Here is a 19,447-nt window from a genome sequence, read left to right on the forward strand (position 1 = left end):
TATTACCGTATGTCGAGATTCCGCAATATGACATTACGTTATTGGTAATACTTAGTAGTACTGTTGTCTAAAAGGGCAGTTGTGAGTAGGATATGTTTTTTTTCTGTATCCTGCTGGTGTGAAGTGGAACCCCGAATCGTGCAGACCAGCTGTAGACTAATTCACCATTGTACACAACTATCCAAAAGGTATTAAACCTCAAGAAACCTCGCAAGTGTATACATCTATAATCACACATAAATCTGTAAAGATTATGTTTGCAACTGAATATTCAGCGTAGGCCTATTGTAGAGCTCAACCACTGCTGCTGCAAGGTAAATCATATTATCACTGACACTAATGTTACCACCACTTGTATAACATGCCATACCGCCTCAGAAGGCTGAACATCGACTCTGTTAATTACTTTTTTCAGTTATTTGCAAGGATTGTTAAAGCTAATTCACAATACAATAGTTAATTAATACTATAATTAATAAGACTATTGTGTCGTGTATATCTCAATGTGTACGTAAGTCATGAATTCATCTACATTAGTTCTCATTTGTTCTGCCCTGGCTAATTTTATATTGTTTATTTGTGTAAGAAGAGGGTCTGTAAATAATTGTGACGACATATTTTGTAAAGTTTACACAATGCACTAACGATTTTTAGCAGGCATAACCTGAACATAGGCTCCAGCCGTTATTTTTACAGTCTAAAGGTATGGATTTCATTTATAATATGTGCTAATTTCCATTCATAAGAAAAACAAGGTTTATGGATGTCAGCTTCTTTATTGTGAATAACACCACGTTTCGGAGTATATGCTTGCTCCTTCATCACGACGTTCCTGAGTATATTCTTGTTCCTTCATCACCTGATGAAGGAGCAAGCATATACTCCAAAACATCGTGTTATTCACAATAAAGAAGTTGACATCCATAAGTCTTGCTTTTCTTATGCATTCCATTCTAAATGCCCTTCAAAGATGTACTTTCCATTCAGCCAAAAAAACTCCGATGTAACATGTGCTGTCGCTCATTCCATCACACTTACTACTTAACTCTCCATTTTCAAGTTCTGAACATGTGAAGCTGAATTATGTGTGTTGTCACGCATATTAAGTTCAGTCTCTCCAGAACAGTGAATTCTCATAGCTGGATCTCCTGGCTCAAGGTACCCGGAACATTGGGGTTAGAATTTTGTCTCAGCAACCCATCAATCAATGCTTTATTGTACGAAAGGCCATAGGCCCATATACATTCGAGTTACATATATTTCTGAAGCAGAACAAAAATACAATGATGTTAACAAAAGGATGTTTTGCGTAATATTAAAGCATGGTGTATAAACAGAGCAATTTGGAATTGGATTGTGGGGTTATTGCAGGATCACAGCTTCTTAAAACTATATATAGACATGGAGTTGTATGGAGGTAAGTACTTAGATCTAAGTTGAGCATAGATGGGGCAGACATATATGAAGTGTTACTCGTTTTCAACGCCATTATTACATAATTTGCAAAGTCGGGCTGATTTCTCGATGCCGTGGTGTCTTCCTTTGTTTGTGAAGTCCATACAAGGCCGAATCCATAGGTGAATAGTAAGTTCTTTATTGATGAAGCCCACGTGTTTTTGCCGATTTCGTGTAGGTGGTAAAGCATGTTATAGGCTTGTGTGGCGTGAGAGGCGACTAACGGGATCGGTGGTCATTCTCTTGGACACATATCATCGTATCCCAGTTGCGTAGATCGATGCTCATGCATCCTGGCTGATCCTCTTCTTTGGATATCAATAAGAATGTGTGATGAAACAGGAGGAATTATGTCTTTCTAATAATCAGCTTTGAGCTGAGCAATTTTTCAGCAGTTCCATTTCCTGATGATAATTGAAATTATTGGTATAACTAAGCATTGTATTCTTTAAGCTCATTACATCTCATGCTCAAATGCTGTATTATGTGATTTGTTTACAACTAATGTCAGTATGGAAATGTTTCTTTTAACCTTTTCTCATATATCTTATCGAACTTCTCGCTCTGGGCCACCGTGAACCAGGTCTTCCAGTCACCAGTAATACCTGTAAAACATCATATGCGTAATTATCAGAAATGTATTTCCTTCAGTTGACGTAATGTAAGTATTCTTGACTTGATAATTGGGGGTTGTGTCTTCACATAAGGGAATATCTGAGACAGGTACACACTTATCATGGCCAGATATTTTGCCTTATTGCTCAGCTATTAGTTTGAGTTATCCAATTACCTTTCCTAAAGTATCCACTTGAACCATGTTGCCACTGAAAGTGGTAGGTCTGGTCTTTGAGTTTCTCGCTAGCGTGCTTGAGATTCTTAAAAGAGCATGCTTCGGATATGTCCTGGTATGTTTTATCCGACAGTGGTCGACCCAAGTAATCTGCCATTTTTCGTATTTCCTGAACGCAGTTCTACAAAGAAAACGATTTCATGATGATTTTATCTATCCAGAACTGTGCACTCATAACATAATAATTTATATTCTGTGTGTTTGCCTTTACTTGGGAACATGTGTTAATATCGCTTGTTGTTTATAAATGTAATTTGATGATTAAGCTGTGTTGCAGGAGGTATAAACACTACCGGTATTAAGTATTCTATTAGCTGGGTTACTTCCTTAAATCTTTAGAATGTGATCACTAGTACTATTTGTAAGTGGTGCAGTTCTCTGTTTAGTTCAGGATTTAGTGCAATATTAGTAACAGAGGTGGTTAATGTATCTCATTATCAAGAAAAGAACCCCTTTGAAGACCATTTGTATTTACTTGGAATCATACGTTCACTCGGGACTGAATGAAATACATCTATGTCTGTTTAGTAAACTCCATCCAACTAATCACATTTCTTTTACAAAATCAATTCAAGCGGATACGTTAAGGACGAGCAAGAAGATTCATTTCTCAGTGGACATGAAGTGGGAAATACCTTTTTCATGTCTTCATACTGCAGTCTGCAAATTTCAATTTCTTCATGTGCTTCAGAAAGGTTGGCCCACTCAATCGTGTGATCGAAATACGGTCCACCAGGTACTTGAATAAATACAGAAGAAAACAAACGTATACCAGATGTAGGATAGATGCCACTGCTTTACTGTCGTGTTGTTGATGGTAATGTATGTAAACGTTTTGTCTTCAGTCATAAAAACGGAAACAATGTTCTCACTATTATATGTGATAGACTGTATACTCAAATTGATTTATCGGTCGGTGGAGGACCAACAATAGTCATTCAACTGTCCACCCAAAAAGAAAGCATGTGCTACGAAATGAGCTTTTTAATTATCATTTTTCGTGGCATTATTTCCTAATGAATGAACAAATACGTACAATATCCGTCAAGATAAAGGTCTATATAGTCGTTCCAGGAACCGGTGTAGATTTGTTTCTCTGAGCAGTTCTCCTTCCAGATCTGTTTGGTGAACTGACAGAAGGACGACACCACGCAGTCCTTAGGATTCCTCCTGACGTACACCACTTTACAACTTTTGTCCCATACTGCATCTGGTAGTTGGCTGCAGTCAATGTGTGCATACTTAGGATACTCTCAGAATCAACAGAATCCGGAAACCCGACAACATATTATACAACATGCATCAACATAAGATGTATGATATGAACACAAAAGTGAGTGAGTGAGTGATGTTAGTTTTACGCAGCACTCGGCAATATTCCAGCAGTATGGCGGCGGTCTGTAAATAATCGAGTCTGGACAAGGCAATCCAGTGATCAACAGCATGAACATCGATCTACGCAATTGGGAACCGATAGCATGTGTGAACCATGTCAGCGAGCCTGACCAACCGATCCCGTTTGTCATCTTTTACGACAAGCTTGGAATACTGAAGATCAATTCTAACCCTGATCTTCACGGGTCTGAACACAAAAGACTGAACAACTTGCAATATACACTGAAATAAATAAGTATGGGATTTCCCTTCAATTTTGAGTTGTGATTATTAAAATGAAGATAACTACAAAACTGGTGTTCCATTGTGATGATGTGATTGAATATTTTTTTTACCGTGATGACAGAAGTACTGTTGTACGGTTTCAGGCCAAAAATATCAACTCATTTGTCAGGACTTTCCGTTTTCTGCTTTTCACTGAAACCTTTTCTGGGGGTTCCTATTTTTCAAGGTTTATACATTCATTCAATTTATTTAAACAACTGTCGTTCTAAAAAAAGACATTGGTTATAGAATTCACCGATATGTAACGTTATATTGTGTACCATGGACGCAGATGGGTGTGGAATATTCTTGGTGATGCCAGTGTCTCCAGTTCTTCCTGGGTTCTGTATTCCAGCCAGGCTGAGTTCTGCCAATGTTTCGCGTACTCGGCCTTTCCTGCCACGATCATGTTGAGGATCTCCCATGTCCAGTGAGTACCTTGAGTAGGCATCATTAAAATAAAAGGCCACAGGAAAATTAATAGTTTGTTTACGTCTATAAGCCTCATTATGTACGTCTAATAGAAATGTTCGTGTCAGCGATTTGACCTGTTCGTTGATAAATAAATGACATTTACAATAGATAAAAAAACAAAAGAACTGAGATGAAGTCATTTTAACGGAGTGAAAATATCTGAACATTACTTTTGTTCATGTATCCGTGGTGTTGGGTCTGCTTTATTGTTGTTGTTGTTGTTGTTGTTGCCCAAGGTTATTAAAGTCAGTTGGATGTTTCATTGACAGGTGTTTTGTATAGTCTGAGGTTCTCTTTATCAAACTGGAACGGAACTGCAACAGGCATAATAGTTTATGCAGGTCCACTTACAATGGGCTGTGCTTATTCCTCTAAACTATTCCTCATGTATATTACAAATTATATATTGAGTGAATATGCATGCTTAACCGGAATGAAGTGAGCTGCATTAGTAAACGTGTTCGAGGCTGATATAGCGCTGTTCAATAAGGGCTGTTATCTCCCTTTCCGGATTGTCGTCCTTTGTTTTTCCCACAATGCAACGATCTTCCGGAGAGCAAAATATTTTTGTCAAAATGGCGCAAAGCGTTACAGTTGACCCAGATAGACTTCGTGTGCGCGACCTTAAGGAGTACTTGCGAGAACGAGGCGCCCAAGTATCGGGGACTAAGGCAAACATTCTTATTCGAGCGAGCGGGATTGGGAAACTTGGTTTTCGGCCGCTCAACCTGATTCAGGAAGATGACATCAGAGAGCATCAAGAACGCAAGGTGACCCGGGTTACTAACCCACTTGGCGAAATACTACCCGAACCATCGAACATACATAAATGGGATGCAAGTGTTGAGAACATTCCAATGGTACGACTGTCCAGTTTATATAACTATTTGGTTTTGAGCAGCAATAGAACTTTTGATTCCAACAAAACGAAAGCAAAGCGACATTTGAAAGCTACAGTGTTTTCTGAAGACCGTCAAGTACACAGCATCGCATATAGTGATATAGACACCGATTGTTCCCATTCTTATGTCAAGTGCAGAGTGATTCCATCGATTCCGGGTGCTGCAAGTCAAACCAAGAAACCTGACTATGACGTGTGGGTGTGTATGGCAAAGGAGTCTGGTCAAGTCCACTCAGCTGGATGTACATGCAGTGCTGGGTAAGGCATTAATATTACTACAACTTGTTCAGTGTTCAGGAATAGCGTCAGACCCTCAGACAAATCCCTCAGATTCGCCGACGGTCTGATGGAGGTCTACAACCCGCCGGCCCCAGTGTCTGACTGTATATTTCACAATGACTTTGACTGAAGTTGTTATGTGTCATGTGACACTTGTTTGCTGTTTATAAGTTTTACGCTCGTTAATAATTTCAATGCAAATTACAAGATATGTTAAATCTGAAATGTGTGCTTATTTTTTTCTTCTGTGGGTCCCGTGAATTTTCAGTGGGTCAGATAGACATCTGAAACTTACAGAACCCAACATCCTTTTACCTTGAAACACCATTCGTGAACACTGCTTGTTACAACAATTGTTGCTACTAAATCAGTTTAAAATAATTAAAAATATTACCTTATGTTCAAACATTACCAGGTTTATTATTATCACCTTCATATGGGGCTAAAACTAAAGTGATCATTCAGATATGATGACCATGATGTTTGTATTAAAAACAAACGCGACTAAGGTATACTTACCACAGGGGTTTGTAACGTTAAAAACTGCCATCAAAGTATGTACTGTCAGTAACGGGGTAAACAACACTATAAAAGGATAGTGCTAAGACTCCGTTAGTGACAGTGCATACTTTGATGGCAGTTTTTAGCGTTACAAGCCCCTGTGATACTTACAAGGGTGTATGAAAACATTATCGTGTTTTGGTAACTGGCTTGTCAAAATTCTGACAGTATATTTAGGAGATAAACCTACTGTGTGGGAAAATCAGAGGTATATAACGAAATTATAATAGCTCTAATTTTCATTGAAAAGATGAACAATTTAGGCTATTATGAACAATTTCGAAACTATTATACCTCTGATTTCTCACACAGTAGGTTTATCTCCATTCTATGACAATTTTATGAACAATTTCAGGTGGAGCTCTTTCTTTGGTTACGAGTCAATACGTGAAGCGGCCTCGCATTCCAATCTCAAGTGGCATCGCGCCCGAAACGGGGTGATTGGTGGCAAACCGTCAATGACTAACAAACTCCAGATTCAGTAATAACAAATCACGTTTTGTTTTTTCAATGCATCAATCACCAATCATTAACTGATAAGTTGGAAAACATATTTCAAATAAGTTTAAAAAGCTTGGTTCACATTTGAAAATTCCACCGTAGACCCTTACCCCACCAGAATAATGGCAGCAACCTCATGGCCTTGACCTTTTTCTCGGAAGTCATTGTTTACATTTACGTGCAAATTTGGAAAGATGCGACAGGAGAGCCTCTGACAGTTTGCGCAAGGTTAACCTAATTGTATGACTGAGATAGTCTTTGATATCTAATTACTGGTACTGGTACAAAATTTAAGAGTAGAGGCGCTTTTGCTGTAACGAGAAGTCCGTGTTGTACCGAATTTAGATACTGTTGAATTTTGCGCCCTGTCAACTTGACGATTTCACGCACCTCTACGTCTGCGTGCGACAGCTGTGGTGACTCTTACACTCATGTGTGTACTTTGTGCTCAAATTCGATTCTACGGATATTATTTTCTACATTTTGGAAAGTGCTTTGTGACCTAGTGGCTTCAAAGTGTAGTGAATTCAAATTGAATCGGATTCGCTGGCATGTTCGCGAGTCTGTTGACAAAGAGCCAGATTTGTGGTGATATTTCCGAAAGGATGGATCAGGACATGAGGGTGTACCTCTGGCATAAACACGGTAAGGTAATTAATTATACTTTAATAGACTACTTTAGATCAAGCAGTGTAATGGATAAGAGGGATCATGACTAAGCTAAATAACTTTTTCAACGATATTATACTTTTAGAAAAAAAATATGTTGGGCTAAACAGAACGGTTTGCAGATGCTGTAATTGTGTTTTACTACCGCTAAATTTGAAACAGTACAAATTTCAAAATATCATTTGGTTTGAATTGATAACCCAACTGTTTATTTATGTGGACGGAAGGCATTAAAATTTCTTCGGCGTTCGATGTTAATGCATCCTCCGTTACCGGATCAAGATCAGTGGCGATATCGTTGACGAAAGCTGATAATAAATTTAACACGGAAATTATGTAGCAGTCTATTGCTGGATCTATTCTGACATAACATAGAATCAACGTAAACATATTTGTTTTTGCTGAATTTTTATTCGGAAAGCAGACGATGTTTTGTTCTTGTTCGACTGAATATTTGTTTCCATCCTTTCGAAGTACTTTTGTATGTATAAACACCTATTGCTGTGATTTACGCAAGTAGTGAGTCGAGCCCGTCATCGCTAAATCCATCTTTAAAGACATATGTGTAATTTCCGACAGTAAAATCGCCGTAATTTATCGATGCATCGGTAGGTTGTTTTGGTGTCCGCCATGTTGGTGGGCAGACAAAAAATAGTGCATTACCGTAAACCATGTATGATTTGTGCACGGAAAACAGAGACCTGTATAACGTGATTATATACCTCTGAATGACTTTAATTAACCAATCACAATCCAGTGTTTACTGAAGTCATGGTAGAATGAAGCAGAGTTATTCAGGAGCAAACCAAAGATCAATATGGAAATGAACATTGGGTAACATCAAGGCATGGCAGGATAACCAGTTCCAATTTTGGTTCTGTGTACAAGAGGAAAGACACAACACCTCCTGACTGTCTGCTTAAAACTATCCTCACTTATGATGAGTTTGAAAACGACAGTGTTTGCTGGGGACGAAGACATGAACCAGCTGCTCGGCGTGTTTACAGGAGGATAATTAAAAAAACACATCCGAACATGAAGGTTGAAAACTGTGGATTGTTGGTCAACCCGGACATGCCACATCTAGGAAGCAGCCCCGATGCGCTACTACATTGCCCCCACTGCAACAACCATGATGGTGTCTTGGAAATGAAGTGTCCCTATGCATCAAGATGTATCACTCCATTTGAAGCTGCACAAAAGAAAACATTTTTTGTGAGGTAATTGACAAAGAAGTGAAACTTAAGAAAAAACAGAAATTATTATTTCCAAATTCAGGGACAGATGGCAACTTCCCAAAGAAAATGGTGTGATTTTTTGAGTGGACATTAATGGGATATTCAGTGGAAAGGATTGTGTTTGACCATGTTCTCTGGAGTGATATGCTCAACAAACTTACTAAGTTCTTTATATATGAAGTTGTTCCAGAACTACACAGTGATAGAGTGAAGCGTGGCAAAACCCTGTACCCAGAGCATGATACAGTCAGGGCATCAAGAACATAATCGGTCATGTCTTTACTTGGTTTCTTACAGGCGTCATGAGATATAGCTTGAACAGAGTGAATAAATCACAAAGTACAGAAAACCTGTATTTATTGGTATTAACGGTATATTAATTATACATTTGTATCACCCTTTTGAGTACTGTGTAGCACTTTCATGTTTCATTTGTAAACAATGACATCAGTAGGGACATGTTTAGAAACATGAAAAAGGAAAACTGATAAATAAATATCCAACTTCACCGTATCATTTTGTCATATCTATTTGATCATGTTGACAACATACTCGTACATTTGTACACATCTCAATATGGACAGCTGCTATCCACAATACCATTGCAATACACTCATACATCTGCAGTATATATCCTGTATATCCTGCAGTATATATCCTGAGATTATTTTGGAATCTTTTAGCAGATTAATTGAAGTGCTTGCCATCTACATCATCAGGCCTACCAAAGATATTGGTCTTCATGCTGCAGGAAACGGCATCATCAATCATATTATAAGTTCCAAAAATCCCAGTAAAATTGAACTTCATACAAGGAATAAAAGACTAAAACCATGAGTAGTAGTATACAACTATGGTCCTGTAGATCAACATAAGTGATGAATAACATCTTTTATTTAAAAAATTAATGACTGTGCTCGCCTCAAGCAGAAATTTCAATTTACATATCACAAAGAGTTATCAATGTGCAAAAGGCAATTTGTCATAGTTCTGTGATAAGATAACTGATTATTTTCCAGGTGTGTCTTATAGACACTGAATAAACATGATAAACAACACATTAGTTAATCTTGTTCATCATTAACAAGTGGTGGTTGCAAATTAGAAAATATGAAATCCAGTAATTAGTAATATTACTGCAGGTTGATTTGGAAACCGTAAATCTATCGGCCAAGTCCTCAGTAAGTAGACCTAATCGAAGACGCATGAAAACTAAAAACAATTCATCAATAATCCTCAACATCCGAGGTCTTCCACTGTTCTCCCCACTATCAGCCCTGTGTGTATATTCTTCTGCATCATTCATTTCATCAAAAAGTTCCTCAAATGTTTTTCGGTTAGGGATTCCTGTGTAGAACATACACTTATCATCAGAATGTACATGTGATGTGTCCTCAAATGCTATGTCAGGTCTACATACTTGAATTCCTACAGTTCTAAATGTCTGTGTTGCATTGATTGTCTCGTCTGACAGGAAACAGATGAACTGATGACTGTGTATTACTATTGTCAGTCTGCACACTTGAATGAACTTTTCCTGTGAATGACTCATATGTTTGCTCACATTTATTGACACATGTGCTAATATCTGGCGTATCCATTGGTCCACTATAATCATGAAGCATAGTTGAAGCCTGTAGAAAAGATTAGTTTAGTTTAGATATGCTTCATACAAACAGTAAAACTTTTGAATGAATCACACAGTAAGTAATGTATGCTGAATAAAACCAATAATTTTATAACTTGAAACAGGGAGAATAGAAGACATAGATTATCCTTGCTTGAACACAGGTTGAAAATGAAGCAGCATTTACAAAGAGTGGCTTGTCATACAGATCATAGATCAGAAATACACAAACAAGCCAATGCAAAGTCTATTCAATCTGGCATGCCTGGATGGTTTCAGCTTTAGGAAAGTGAAGAGAGCTTCTTTACATTATTTAGTTTGTTTAGAGATTTCCTAAAATATTTTGATTGTATTTAGTCTAATAGATCTATAGATATGTAATGTTGGGGCCCAATGTTTGTGGAAGAAGAGTATTACAAAATATTTTTGTTCTCACCTTGTCGCTTTCAAAGATCTTAGGAAATCCGTCTTTCGGGATAATTAGTGTGGGTAAACTTTTACCAGGAATGTATTTGCCATTACTGAAATGCGATGAACCCAATCTGTCAATCTTTTCACTGAACTGAAAATGTTTACTGACAATTCGTATTCGCCGTAACCAAGCCTTTTGTAAGGTCTTCTTTGCTGGAAAGCGGTGAAGAGTGACACTTTTTCCATTCACGATCTTCCCACGATAATTACTACAAACACAACAGTAGTGTCGATACGCAGATTTTGAAGTCTTTTCTTTCACTCCATCCGCGTCATTGGTAACGGGATGACCGTCCTCCATTTTTGCTCTCCGGAAGTAGGGCGACCTACCTTTTCGTTGTGTCAGCGAACAAACGAGCTACAAAGGGGATGTAATTTTCAAGGGAGATAACAACCCTTATTGAACTGGACTATTAGGCGACAGTAGCGATAGTCCCCAAATGTCACATATTGAGCACCACAGAGTGGAATTACATTTTACACATGTACGGGAATAAAACTCGGGGACTTCTCTGCGACGAGCGAACACGTGCACAACTTGTCCCAACGTCTGCATGTAGCTTTTGGCTGGAGACATATGTAGTCATGTTCCCGAGTATTGCATCCATTTGAAAACTTAGAGCGTGGGTATCTACATTCTTGCGGTTGAGCGCCAAACTGAGGGAAAACATCAATGACAATACTCATTACAGGTGTTTACCTGACTTTGGGTAGGTGCAGAGAAATATGTCATCGTCACGGATGGGAAGATTCTTTAATTTTTTCAAGTTGTCCACTATCATCGCAGACTGCACAAATCCTTCAAACATGACGAGGTCAATAGTGATCCCTGCCGCCATTGCTTTCTCCGCTGGCGTAGCCATTGGTGCTGAAACATTGAAGTCTGCACTTTTCGAAAGTGATGGGGTGAAATGGCAGCTGTGATGCCAGCGCTCTCTTGTCTACAAAGCGTGGGAGTTAATTTACGTTATTCTGGTATTATACAGATAACACGTCACAATTTAATTCTGGACTCACAAAAGTCCAGAAACTCTCCGCCCTGTGGCCGCTTTCTGACAAAGGATCTGACCAAATTAAATATGCAGTTGTCATGAATATATGCTAAGGATGAAAAAATGAAAAAAAAATTTTTCGAAAACTCAAAATTTAAACTACCTCGCCCATGGGCCGGCCCATGGGCGAACAGTCAACCCATGGGCCGGCCCATGGGCGAGAATGTTTAATTTCGCTCAGACTTCATGTTTTGGAGGTTGAAAATGAATGAAAGCATGTTTAGAAGTATCACCACACAAACATTAACTCATTGTGACTTAATTCGGCTAATTTAGACCGATATTTAAATATCTCGCCCATGGGCGAAAGAAAGTTTGGCCCATGGGCGAGATTTTCTATGTTTGCTCAAAATCATTTTTTTTTCAAGTTTGAAGGTTGTAAATGAATGAAATTATGTTTAGAAGTATCACCACACAAAATTTAACTCATTGTGACTTAATTCGGCTAATTTAGACCGATATTAAATTTCTCGCCCATGGGCGAAAGAAAGTTTGGCCCATGGGCGAGATTTTCTATGTTTGCTCAAAATCATGGGTTTTTTTCAAGTTTGAAGGTTGTAAATGAATGAAAGCATGTTTATAAGTATCACCACACAAAATTTAACTCATTGTGACTTAATTCGACTAATTTAGACCGATATTAAAAGATCTCGCCCATGGGCGAGAAAACATTTGGCCCATGGGCGAGATTTTCTACTTTTGCTCAAAATCATGCTTTTTTCAAGTTTGAAGGTTGAAAATGAATGAAAGCACGTTTATAAGTATCACCACACAAAATTTAACTGATTGTGACTTAATTCGACTAATTTAGACCGATATTAAAAGATCTCGCCCATGGGCGAAAGAAAGTTTGGCCCATGGGCGAGATTTTCTACTTTTGCTCAAAATCATGCTTTTTTCAAGTTTAAAGGTTGTAAATGAATGAAAGCATGTTTATAAGTATCACCACACAAAATTTAACTGATTGTGACTTAATTCGACTAATTTAGACCGATATCAAAATATCTTGCCCATGGGCGAGAAAACATTTGGCCCATGGGCGAGATTTTCTACTTTTGCTCAAAATCATGCTTTTTTCAAGTTTAAAGGTTGTAAATGAATGAAAGCACGTTTATAAGTATCGCCACACAAAATTTAACTCATTGTGACTTAATTCGGCTACTTTAGACCGATATTAAAAGATCTCGCCCATGGGCGAGAAAACATTGGCCCATGGGCGAGATTTCCTACTTTTGCTCAAAATCATGCTTTTTTCAAGTTTGAAGGTTGAAAATGAATGAAAGCACGTTTATAAGTATCACCACACAAAATTTAACTGATTGTGACTTAATTCGACTAATTTAGACCGATATCAAAATATCTTGCCCATGGGCGAGAAAACATTTGGCCCATGGGCGAGATTTTCTACTTTTGCTCAAAATCATGCTTTTTTCAAGTTTAAAGGTTGTAAATGAATGAAAGCACGTTCATAAGTATCACCACACAAAATTTAACTCATTGTGACTTAATTCGGCTAATTTAGACCGATATTAAAATATCTCGCCCATGGGCGAGAAAAACATTGGCCCATGGGCGAGATTTCCTACTTTTGCTCAAAATCATGCTTTTTTCAAGTTTGAAGGTTGTAAATGAATGAAAGCATGTTTAGAAGTATCACCACACAAAATTTAACTGATTGTGACTTAATTCGGCTAATTTAGACCGATATTAAAATATCTCGCCCATGGGCGAGAAAACATTTGGCCCATGGGCGAGATTTTCTACTTTTGCTCAAAATCATGCTTTTTTCAAGTTTGAAGGTTGTAAATGAATGAAAGCATGTTTAGAAGTATCACCACACAAAATTTAACTCATTGTGACTTAATTCGACTAATTTAGACCGATATTAAAGTCGGCGAATTTAGAGCGAGATTTTCTATTTTTGCTCAAAATCATGGTTGTTTTCAAGTTTAAAGGTTGTAAATGAGTATCATGACACATATTTTAGCTCATTGTTGCTTACTTCGGCTAATTTAGGGCGATAGAGAAAACATTTCGCCCAGCCAGAAGAAATGTTAGCATATTCTGCATGTAACTATTCGTTATGCACCCACATGCACCCACAAACGCTCTCACGCACGCAAATAATAGTCCTCACTTCATTAAAACAATCATATCCAAAGATAGAAACTATCAGTTTGTGGTGTTACAGTGACATGCGGTCAGCACCATTATCCACCAACATCCATCTCACTATGTAATTTTGCATATAGCGAAGTTTCTTTTGCTTTAAGATGCATCCACTTGTCTAAGCAAATAGCGTCAAGTAAAAAACGTTTTTGAGGGTTAAAATGATTTATTCATGAATGTATATACTTGCAAATACAAAATGTGTTTATGGGCATTTGGCATACTCGAATTTGTGATGCACACACACACACACACACACACACATTCATACATACATACATATACATTATAATTCACGTTTTTAAGGGAACCCTACGTGTATATCAAGGTAAAAATGTTCATATTTGACACATGATAAAAAGGTTCCAAATAGAAAATGAGATAAAATGCAGAATAGATATCTATGTTTCAATACATATAGACCATATACTGTATACACTGCGATCCCACATTAGTTTCTTTTTTCTACATATCTTTGGTGAATTTTCTTTTCCAGTCCATCTTCATAACGAAGAAACACCTTGTCTGAAACAATATGACAGAGCTTGTTTGAATGGCATTTAGAAGTTGGTGTGATGATCAACGAGGAGAGTTATGGATATACAACTTCTTTTATGAGCGACGTTTCGGTGTAGCTACTAACACCGTTATCAAGCAAATGACGTCACATCCTCGTTGTTCAATATAACAGAGTAAAAGTATAACCAATGGAAGAGATGTACGTTACTGGACTATGTACGATGCACAATATTATTTACAATGTCGACAAATCTAACAGTAGAAAGATATGTTAATACATTAAGTAAACCTAATGATATAATAGACGTACCCCCATCAACGGCTACAACTGTTGCTGGATACATTGTCCTATACGTTACGTTGTAGCGGGCGCTGACCATGTCCCCTTCTGCAAACTGAAGCGCAGATTTGTGAATTATCTTTTTCTGTGGCTAGCAATACGAGTGGGACAAAAATCTGTCTAATGGGAAAAGGAAATGTTTAATACAAGTGCTTTTTTCAACAAGCGTATGACATCAAATTGAACATAATCCATTTTGTTTACTTACAGCTTTTCATCAACTGCATAACTACATAACATAACTATATATAAACATCACTTCTCTTGGTGAAAAATCTCAATTCACTGGAACTGTGTTAAAACTGCATCTAAAAGACTAGAAGTCTTGTCGGGTCAGTCATGGCTGGTACTACATGTCACATTTGAGAATCATCTTGAAAAATATATTCCTTGATATCATACTAACCTTTGGCTTGATGGGTCTGATGAGGCTCGTCTCTATCCACGAATCATAGTGTTTTGAATAGTTCATCCAATGGACCTTCACACGAGAATTTCCTTCCTGTATAATTTTGACCTTGAACCTGATAATATAATGCAACATAATGAGAAGACATCGAACAGAAGCCCATGTCACGTGTACTGGTATTACTTAGTATCTTACATATCGTCTCAGCAATTATTTTTTAAATGCACCGACCAGAAGAAGCCATGCGTAAATTATAGGGTAACTGTGGTAACAGATATATAGCTGGGAGATTCTTACCACATTCCCGTGTCTTCATCTTTGCCCTCCATCAATTTTCCAGTCGTCTGAAACGTAATCAAATACAAATAATGAGCGCAGGTAGAGTTTATATTCATATGGCATTCCTCTGATGATAATGCCTTTTGGATTACTGTTTACGCCGTTTGATAATTAAAACGCTCTGCATGATGTTGTGTTTAAGCCGAGTATGCACCCATTACACAGTTGGCTTGTTCATTACAATATCATCCACTAATAGTGAAAATGTCATAGCACCAGATTTAAAATTAAGCAATCTGTCTCACACATTACATAATTATAATTTATGATACAGATCAATCGCTCTTTAGTAGCTCAAAATGAGCGGGCATGATGTTGTGGGAGTGACAACATGTACAGAGAAGCAAAGACTCACAGCATTTGTTTCTTCCTTCCTTCGGTGTTGTTCGATAAAGCGTTGAACCTTAACGCAACGAAAATTACACAATGCTATTTAGAAATGAAATACACAATGCCATTTTCAGAAATTGGTCAAATGTAACATGTTATATTTGGGATTACTCGAACCCGCACACTCAGAGTCAGGCACCTCATCGCCAGCACACCGCCTAGTCAGACGCCTAGACCGCTCAGCCACTGCGGCGTCCACAAAAATGGAAGTCGGACAGCTGGTAGTCTAGACTGCGGACTTTGTGTACCCCTCTGATAAGTGTCAATTGGCACGGCTTTGTGTGCCAGCGATTAGGTGCCTGACCCTGAGGGTGTCGGTTCGAATCCCGGATGGGACTCAACCCAAAAAGTACTAGAATCTGTACTTTACTAAGAAAATGTAATCCCAAATATAACATATGTACCATTTAGAAAGTCAAATTAACCTTAAGACCAGGATCTGTAGTTATCCAAATGATTTCATCTTAAGAATGAATTAAATAATTTTCTTTCTGAAAATACTCAACATTAGATCCGCTATTCTTTATTGGTTGATGGCTTGCTATAGCTTATGACCCCTGTTTTATCCGAGGATACTGTATAATGAGTGTCATAATACCTGCTCGTGCTGTTGTGTCCCCGTTGCCTGTAACGAAATGAATGGAAATAGTTTTATTCAGAAAATATTCAGAAGTCATTAGCTATGGAATATAGGTGGGTACTCATTTGTGTGGAATACAAGACTCACATACCGTATTCTCGCCCTCGCTTGCTTCATGTCGGAGTTCTGCTTCCAAATCAGTCTCCTGTAAGTACAGATGACTTTCGTTACTCATCGAAGAACCTATGGCACAAGGTTTAGTACTTTAAGTATATGTTATCTTTACAATAACCTTAAACTTCCAAATGCCAATCAAACGTTGAAAAATGCCAATATCTTTGCCATGACAACTCCTTTCGTGATCATTAACATATGTAGCAGGTTACACAATGGCGGTACGCGACTATACACGGAAGTCGCTATACATACCACGGGAAAAAAATCCTCGGATTGAAACTCGTAAATCTGCAGATAAAAATATTCATGTAAATAATCTTCACATCAAGAAATGTTAAAACATCTTCGTATACCATGCCACTCATATTTGTATGTGAACTGTATGGTAGTAATAACGTGAAATCTTGGTTGCGTCTTTGAGAAGCCCTTCATTAAAAGTAACCAGTGTCGAGTATGAGTACGAACTTGACGTCAACTAGAATGGTGTACCCGGTAATAAGAAATTTGTTACATTTGACCAGGCACTTTGTAAGTATGTGTTATCTATCATTACAGGAGTGTAATGTTCTATAATGAGATGACTGTGCAGTCTGATAATCTGTGCAGATGTGCATAGTACTCACGTTACTTGTTTCCATTTGTGGCTGGTCATTGCCATGAGAAGCACCAGCCTGAAATAATATTTAACATTGCATATCAAAACAGCATGAAGAACATGTCGAGTATGGCGATAAGAACATTAGTTTCGGAGAATAATATTCTGCCTACCTTCAGTATCTGGATTTCTGTTTCCAAGGACGCAATCCTTTTCTCTTGCCTTTTCAGTTCTTGTTTTAACTTTTCATTCTCCCTTTTCAAGGTCAATTCGTCTTGTGACTGTAATGAAAAATCCTTTCGGTCATCAAGTTGTGTGTGTGTGTTTGTGCGTGTTCGTGTGCGTCTCTGTCTGTCTGCCCAGTGGATCTATATATAATGCCTGGTGTGGAGGCAACATAATGTATCATGTCATCTTGTAATCCCAAATCCATAATATATGTGGAGCATATATTTCCTCAGCTAATACACTAAACTTCAGTAATTTAAAACTAATTCATACCTTTCCCTTTTTCATTATTTTTAAAGTCCGGTTAAAGTTCTCTTTTCCGGTCCTTCCATCCCTGAAGTCAATCAATTTCTGGTACAAGGCTTCCTCGTCCCGTGTTCCAGGTATTTCTTTAAACAACGCCCTGTTGACGGCCTTTGCTGTCTGTTTCGGGAGTTGATTATGTCGATACTGTGTCATGATGTTTACCGCGGCATCATAACACCTCTGAGACATCACCGAAACTGCCAGGTGTTCCTTGTAGGCACCCCAAAGTATGTCTAAAATAGAATAAAACACTGTATCTCATCTGAATGAGCATGTTCGATACGTACGCTCTGATAACTTGTTATTACTATCAATATTTTCAAAAAGGGAAATAAGAAGCCTTCCATTCCCGCAACTAGCTGACATATTAATCAATATATTGATATACTACTGACTGATCCTCTTGACATGTACATACCTTCTCCGATTCCAGGCCCACGGCTGCCATGCATTTCGCTCTCCATTCTTTATGTTTGGAGTCAAGTATTGCTGTAGTGTCAAATTGGGGGTTAGCTGGGTGGAGTCTCCGAAATGTCTACAATTATAAAGATTGTAAAGTGGTCAGTATTCGGATTTGGATTTCCCATTTGTGTTTGTGGGAATAAATGTAAGCACTGAGTTTACAGTGTCATACGATCACAAAAAAGTGTGTTGGAGTGGTCTAATTACCTCCACAACGGCTTGGAAGTCGCTGGTGTCCAACCCCTCGCCATGGATGTCAGGTGATTCCTCCAAACCTACTGGTTCAACAGAAACTGCCGTGCTCGTCGCGGATTGTTCTGTTTATTAAACAAGTTGTATTATCATACATGCCACGCTAAACAATTACACAATTTTACAAAAGTTAACATGCAATGTCACCTGCTTTGACTGTGTAACTACTCACAATAAGCCAAATTAATGTATACTAACATTGAAACCATACTGATTTAGTGGATTAATGGAGGCCATCTGGATCCACCGCGCAAAACCTGAAATTAACAGGGATTAGGGTGTTTTCCTACCGAATGCGTGGTGCATAGAATGATAAGCTTTCAATATACATGTTTCCCCATGTTCACTGTACATGCTTTTATGTGTTTTTTATGTATATCCAATCCTTTTCATTGTATAAACATTCTGTACATTCATTGTATAAACATATCACTCTTTTAAGTCTGTCCATCTCAATCAAAACACATTACTTAATCTCCTTGATCTCTGAGCATATCAATTTGTAATACAATCTCACTGGCTTCCTGTACATACTATACTGGACAAAATAAGTTAGGGATATTTGTGAATGTGAATTTTTAACCATATGTAAATGAATATATAGATCATTATTCATAATTTCAAAATTTACATATATATCCCTCACTATTTTTGCCCAGTATATATATTTTTCTCGTAATCATATTCTGTCATTCAACTGATGAAGGGGCAAGAAGCAGCCCAGAAACGTCGTGTTGTAAATATAAAAGAAGATGTAAATCAATACCTACTAAATGCCCATCAAGCATCTCATACTGATTTGCTTAAATTTGTTCGTCTTACCTTTGTAGAAACTGATATTCCCGTTAATCATTAAAAACTTCAAAGTCCGAGCGAATGTCGCCGCGTCAGTAGCCACGATTAACTCATCTAGGAAGCTGTCATTTCCCATGTACTTCGTCACC

General features: G+C 37.9%; 2 long non-coding RNA genes across 2 annotated transcripts; both read right to left on the bottom strand.

The window, feature by feature from the left end:
* Positions 1–15,469: 15,469 nt before the first annotated feature.
* Positions 15,470–16,689, bottom strand: LOC124260240. The gene is made up of 4 exons (XR_006894033.1): positions 16,635–16,689; positions 16,502–16,528; positions 15,869–15,916; positions 15,470–15,518 (listed from the first exon to the last, which is right to left on the bottom strand). It is a non-coding gene; the product is annotated as an uncharacterized LOC124260240 (long non-coding RNA).
* A 229-nt stretch (positions 16,690–16,918) lies between these two features.
* On the bottom strand, positions 16,919–17,587 carry LOC124260237. The gene is made up of 3 exons (XR_006894032.1): positions 17,429–17,587; positions 17,284–17,331; positions 16,919–16,948 (listed from the first exon to the last, which is right to left on the bottom strand). It is a non-coding gene; the product is annotated as an uncharacterized LOC124260237 (long non-coding RNA).
* Positions 17,588–19,447: the final 1,860 nt, after the last annotated feature.

Source organism: Haliotis rubra, unplaced genomic scaffold (genome assembly GCF_003918875.1).
Source record: "Haliotis rubra isolate DU_JTF1 unplaced genomic scaffold, ASM391887v1 Scf756, whole genome shotgun sequence".
Classification (NCBI taxonomy): Eukaryota; Metazoa; Mollusca; class Gastropoda; order Lepetellida; family Haliotidae; genus Haliotis; species Haliotis rubra.